The sequence below is a fragment of the Saimiri boliviensis genome, chromosome 2 (assembly GCF_048565385.1).
Source record: "Saimiri boliviensis isolate mSaiBol1 chromosome 2, mSaiBol1.pri, whole genome shotgun sequence".
In the NCBI taxonomy this organism is placed as follows: Eukaryota; Metazoa; Chordata; class Mammalia; order Primates; family Cebidae; genus Saimiri; species Saimiri boliviensis.
In genome coordinates, this window is record NC_133450.1 from 7919739 (window position 1) to 7926748 (window position 7010).

Below are 7010 nucleotides of genomic sequence, written 5' to 3' on the forward strand. Positions count from 1 at the left end.
TGAGGCTGGTCTCAAACTTCTGGGCTTAAGTATTCCTCTTGTCTTGGCCTCCCTAAGTGCTGGAGTTACAGGTGTGAGCCACCATGGCCAAACCAAATCAAGATGTTAATGTAAGAGATGTATTGCAAACTTTGTAACTTTCTTTGGTTGGGGATTTCCCGATATCCTTTTTTCTGGCTTGGTGAAAATGAATAGAGGACAAAGTCATTTGGTAGCAAAATTTACTATGTGTTTGGGAATGCTTACTATCTAGAGAAAGAGTTTAATCTATAAAAAAGTCACACTCTTTGAGGAAATATAAGTGTACCTTGGTTTAAAATAGTTCATTGCGTGCCTCCCAAGGAAGCTATGAAGCACACCTTTTAGCTAGTGATTGTTAGCTGTACTAGCTCATTCACCACAGTTTTCCTTAAAAAGTAAAACTAGCTAGTACAGTTATAAAACACTCCGTTTTCAGACAAAGTTTCAATGGATATTTGCCACAGAAAGCAAGCCACGTATGTACTAAAATTTGAAAAAATTTAAAACTGAGGTGTTTAAAGGACTATCATTCTATATTTAGGTTCTATGCTCTTAAAGATTCTTGTCTGAAGGGTATAACTTTTTCTGTGAGTATGGGTTAAATATATTTCTGAGTATTATTTTTCTATCAGCATTTATGAACACTAGATAGCCTGAGAAGAAATACAGAGCGTGGTATTTGGAATATTATTTTACATTTCCATGACCATCTTTTATCTGAAGTAGGTTTTGAAAGAATTTTTTAATTGCAGTATTGGTTAATTTTAGTTTGTTCAGTTGCTCAGCAGATCCTTAAGTGCCTGCTCTATGTAGACAAACAGACTGCTAAGCTTGAACATGGACCCTTGCTCTTGAGTAATTTGTAGACAGAAAAGTGGGGGGAGACAGGATGAGAAAGCTAACACATTTAAAGTATAAAGCTACAGCTCTATGTAATAAGCTGTATGAAGTAGAGGTACACCAGAATATATAATGGGGGGGGGCCTGACTAAATCTGGGGAGTCAGAGGAAGTTTCTTTGAAAAAGTTGAGATGAGATCTGAAAAATGAGTTAGGATGAAGTAGCACAAAGCGGGTAGCACTGTACCTTGGTACTCTGTGAGGGAACTTGATACTTCTGAAGAACTTCACTATGAAAAGAGACTGGAGGCTAGAGGGAGAGTATCCAACTTCAAGATTATACTTTAGGGGTAAGAAGGGACAAGACCATGGAGAATCTTAGAGGTCATTAAGGACTTTGGTCTTGAGGACAGTAAGTTTATTGTAGGAGTATCCCTGAGTAGCTGGGATTACAGACATGTACCACCACACCTGGCTAATTTTTTATAAAGACAGGGTCTTACCTTGCTGCCCAGGCTTGTCTCAAATGCCTGAGCTCAAGCAATCCTCCCTTCTGGGCCTTCCAAAGTTTAGGATAACAGGTGTGAGCCACTGTGCCCACTGTTCTGTATCAGTACTGTGGAGCATATTCAAAGTACAAATATATTAAGCCTAATTCTAATAACTAATGAAGTGGTTTATATTAGCATTATTTTTTAAATGAGGAAACTGACGCTCAAGGGGATTAAGTAACTTGACTAAGGTCAACTAGCAAACAAATGTCAAGTCAGGAACTCTGTCCAGATTTTTCTGATGTCAAATTTCTGTTGGCTAATAGAAATTCACTCAAAAAGTGTCCATTTTACACCTTCTGGCCAAATTGTATATTCAGATCGGTTCTTAAAGATTTTTAATAATGATGAATACTAGTGCCTCTGAGTAGAGCCACTTTAAATTTTTTCAAACTGAATCGAAAAAAAAAAAACAAAAACAAAAACAAAAAACCCATAGCTTCCCTTAGTTACCACCAGAGGGAGCCAGAAAGATTGATATTTTAATAAGCTTTGAAATTCTCAGTCAGGAATATTCATCAATAAGCAATTCCAGTGAACTCATATTAAGAATATTCCTTAAAGTGGAATATGTGTATAGTATGTCCTCTTTTTGACTTAAAAGTTTAATGTTTGTCTAGTTATTGAAAAGAAGTTTGGAAAGACGTATAACAAAATATAATATTACTGTTATCTTTTTTTTTATTGCATTTTAGGTTTTGGGGTACATGTGAAGAACATGCAAGATTGTTGCATAGGTACACAGATGGCAGTGTGGTTTGCTGCCTTCCTCCCCTTCACCTATATCTGGCATTTCTTCCCATGCTATCTCTCTCCACCTCCCCAACCCCCGTCCTTCCCCCATTTCCCCCCAACAGACCCCAGTGTGTAGTGCTCCCCTCCCTGTGTCCATGTGTTCTCATTGTTCAAAACCCACCTATGAGGGAGAACATGTGGTGTTTGATTTTCTGTTCTTGTGTCAGTTTGCTGAGAATGATGGTTTCCAGGTTCATCCATGTCCCTACAAAGGACATGAACTCATCGTTTTTGATGGCTGCATAATATTCCATGGTGTATATGTACCACATTTTCCCTGTCCAGTCTATCATCGATGGGCATTTGGGTTTGTTCCAGGTCTTTGCTATTGTAAACAGTGCTGCAATGAACATTCGTGTGCATGTGTCCTTATAGTAGAACGATTTATAATCCTTTGGATATATACCCAGTAATGGGATTGCTGGGTCAAATGGAATTTCTATTTTTAGGTCCTTAAGGAATCGCCACACTGTCCTCCACAATGGTTGAACTAATTTACACTCCCACCAACAGTGTAAAAGTGTTCCTATTTCTCCACATCCTCTCCAGCATCTGTTGTCTCCAGATTTTTTAATGATCACCATTCTAACTGGTGTGAGATGGTATCTCAATGTGATTTTGATTTGCATTTCTCTAATGACCAGTGATGATGAGCATTTTTTCATATGTTTGTTGGCCTCATGTATGTCTTCTTTTGTAAAGTGTCTGTTCATATCCTTTGCCCACTGTTATCTTTTAATGGTGGTTTTGCAGGCCAGAATCCCAGCACTTTGGGAGGCCAGGAGGATTGCTTGAGCTCAAGAGTTTAAGACCAGCCTGGGCAACATAGCAAGATCTCTTCTTTAGTAAAAACTTAAAAAATTAGGTCAGTGTGACGGCATGTGCCTGTAGTCCCAGCTACTCAGGAGGCTGAGGTGAGAGGATCACTTGAGCCTGGGAGACTGAGGCTGCAGTGAGCAATGATGGTACCACAGCACTCCAACCTGGGCAACAGAATGAGATCCTGTCTCAAAAGAAAGTTATTTTGCTAGATTGTCTTTTTCTTCCCTCTTGCCTTCCTTTCCTCTTTGAATATGTATTAATATTTTCTCATTAGTGTTTTTTTCTTTTTTTCTACTATGAATTTATTAATGCATAATAAAAATGACATTTATAGTAAATATGGGGAGATGAAGGCTATTAAGTGGTTTATAAAGTGTTTTAAATGTCCAAATTGCATCACCCATCATTTGATTATTAATTTGCCTGGGAAATATTTTTCATATCGAAAATAGGCTGTTCCTTATCTGAGTCTTCAGAGTTCTACATTAGTATAGTCTAAATTTAAGAAAACTTACTGAACAGAGATACAGAATGTTTTTAAATAGGATTCAGACTTAGAACTGAGTTCATGGTATCGCTTTTCTTTTCTTTTTCTTTTTCTTTTTCTTTTTTTTTTTTGAGACGGAGTTTCGCTCTTGTTACCCAGGCTGGAGTGCAATGGCGCGATCTTGGCTCACCGCAACCTCCGCCTCCTGGGTTCAAGTGATTCTCCGGCCTCAGCCTCCTGAGTAGCTGGGATTACAGGCACGTGCCACCATGCCCAGCTAATTTTTTTGTATCTTTAGTAGAGACGGGGTTTCACCATGTTGACCAGGATGGTCTCGATCTCTTGACCTCGTGATCCACCCGCCTCAGCCTCCCAAAGTGCTGGGATTACAGGCTTGAGCCACCGCGCCCGGCTGGTATCACTTTTCTTTTGCATTTACCTTGTAGAAAGGGCAAATGATATAAAATCAGGTAACCACTTCAATTCAATGTTGACCAAATAATCTGTACCCTTTTTTTTTGACAGCATGGTATAGAAAAAAAATTAAAGTTTAGAATTAAATAGTCTCAGGTTTGAGTTTTAAGTGTTTCTTGGCAACTGTGTAACACTGGCAGGTGACTGAACTTCTGTAAGTTTCTTTCTTTTTATGAAGATAGTAATAAAAGTCTGTGTTGGTTATAGTTGAAGACTGTGCAAAGCGCTTGCTTAATAAAAGTTAATTTATTAGAATTGCAACCCTAGTTTTATATTTTGTCACACATCACATCCAACAACCAAACTGAACTTATTTATCCTTTAAAGAATCTATATTTACCCACATCCATAGCCATTCTAGAAACAGAATGGCTGTTCTTTACCTCACTAACTGTACTCATTTTACCACCTGAAGCATCTCACACTATATTCAACTACTAGTATAATACTTGTATGTAACATAATTCCTCCTGCTTTAACCTTTTGTTTCATTTGATTTCTGTATTAATCAACTTGGCTTCAGAAACAAACAATCCCCAAATCTTGGTGGTTTGTCAGCATTACAGCCGATGTAGGCTTTGGGCTGACTGTGAAAGTAGCTGCACTCCACATTTGCATCCCAAGATCCAGAATGATGGGCAGCCTCTGTCTCTACCTGCCATTTTCATGATAGTGAGCAGAACTCAGGGCTGGCTGTAACTTGTGATACCTGTTAAATCTTCTGCTCAGGTGTGGAGTACTTCATGACTGCCAAAGCATGTTACATGGTCAGGTGCAGAGTGATGAGGTGCAGGGCCACATATTCTTCAAAGACAGGGCTGGCAAATACCAAACAGTAATATAATCTACAGCAGTTAGTCCTCTTGATCACAAATATTAACTTTCTTCTCTTCTGCATACAAAAGATATTTATCTCTTTCTCAAGGAAAATACTCCAAGAATTTCCTTCAATAACATTAGTCTTGAAGTCTAAACCTCTTTAGAATTTCTACATCTTTTATCTATGTAGATTTTCTTTATCTGGAGATCAATGAACTAGAATACCAGTTCTGCCTTCCATCTCTTGCAGTAGTGGAACAGAGACAGGATATCCACAATAAACATTTCTGTTAAGAAAGGGGAAGAATGGGTGGGGCATGGTGGCTCATGCCTGTAGTCCAAGCACTTTCCCTCCCTCCCTTCCTCCATCATTCCCTTCTTCCTTCCTTCCTTCCTTCCTTCTTTCCTTTTTTCCTTCCTTCCTTCCTCCTTCCTATGACTGAGAGATTTCTTTTTCCTTTAATGAGCTAATCTTACGATACTTTATTAAATCTACTTAATGACAAAGTACAGGTTTTATCATCTTTTTGCCAAATTATTCAACTTTTTATGTGACAGTTTTATTTACCATCGCCTTATGTGGTTTGCTATTTTTCCATTCTTCAATAACAGTTTTCTTGCTGTCTGTCACCTGGTTTCAGAGGCTATATATCACATATTTTAAAATTATTTTTGGTGGTAGCTGTTGTTAAGGTAGCACCTCACTTTTGGTACCAAATTTTGCAGTGTTCAGCCTTGTTATAGTAATTACCTCCAAATTTAAGTGGCTTCTCAAGATAACAAACTTACATTTCCCACTAATTTTACATTATAGACTGTGATTCAACTTCAGTTCTGCGCTGACCCATGGCTGTGCTCCAGACTTTTTCTCATTTGGTAACCAAGGCTGAAGGCAGTCCTTGTATGATGCATACCAGTCTCTTCACAAAGCACTAAAGCAACAAGGCTGGCCCAACTCAGATCACGGCTTAAAGCTTTTGGTAACATGCGGTATACCTCTCCCATTCACATTTTGTTTGCCAAACATCACATGGCAGATCCCCAAAGCAATAACCTAGGGATGTCAATTCCTAACACAGACACACACACACACACACACACACACACACACACACACACAAACACACACACACTCTCACACTCTCTCTCCCCCTCCCCCCCACCCGCTCCCTTTCCTTCCCCCTCCATCCCTACCTCCCTTTTTTCCTCTCCCTCTATCTCTCTCTCCCTCCTTTCCTCTCCCTCTGTCTCTCTCTCCCACCTTGTAAGGAAGCAGGAGAATAAATCATTTCAAATAGTAATTCAGTCTACGATGACTTTCAGAATATCCCTTTTTAAATGTAAGGACATACTACTTTAGCATGTCAATCAGGGTTATCCACAGAAATAAAACTAGTAGGATATATGTATATGTATAAAACAAAATTTATTTTAAGGAATTGGCTGATGTGATTATGGTACTGGCAAATCTGAAATTTTTAGTGCAGGCAGGGAGGTCAGGCAGGATTTGTATATTACAGTCTTGAGGTAGAATTGCTTCTCTGAGAATCCTGTTTTTGCTCTTAAGTCCTTCAAGGAATTGAGGCTTACCTACCTTATAGAGGTTAATCTGCTTTACTTCAGGTCAACTGATTACAGATGTAAATCACATCTACAAAATACCTTCACGGTTACATCTAGGCTTGTATCTGACCAAACAGCTGGGCACCATAGCAGAACCAAATTGACACAAAATTTAACCATCACATCTACATTGTGCAATTTTGCAGATAGTAAAATGTGAGTATAGTGAGTACTTTCTGGTAGGTCTTATGAGAAGGCAGTATACAGATTAGCTTGATGAGAGCCAATAAACTAGGTGTCTCTTGGCCAAAGATCATAGAGTACTTAAAACAAGGGTTGACAAACTATGGCCTACTGCCCATTTTTACAAATAAAGCTTTAGTGGAAAACAGCCATGCTTATTCATTACATGTTGCCTGTGGCTGTTTTAGTTTACAGTGGCAGAGTTGAATAGTTACAACAGAAGCCACACACAGCCTGCAAAGTCAGAAATGCTTACTATGTAATTTTTGCTGAAAAAGTTTGTCAAACCCTAAAGGATACACATAGAGAAGGCTCATATGGTTCTTGCTCTGTTGTGGTCCATGCCTAGTTTAGTGTTTCCATTCAAGTATGAATGTATACTGATTAGACATTACA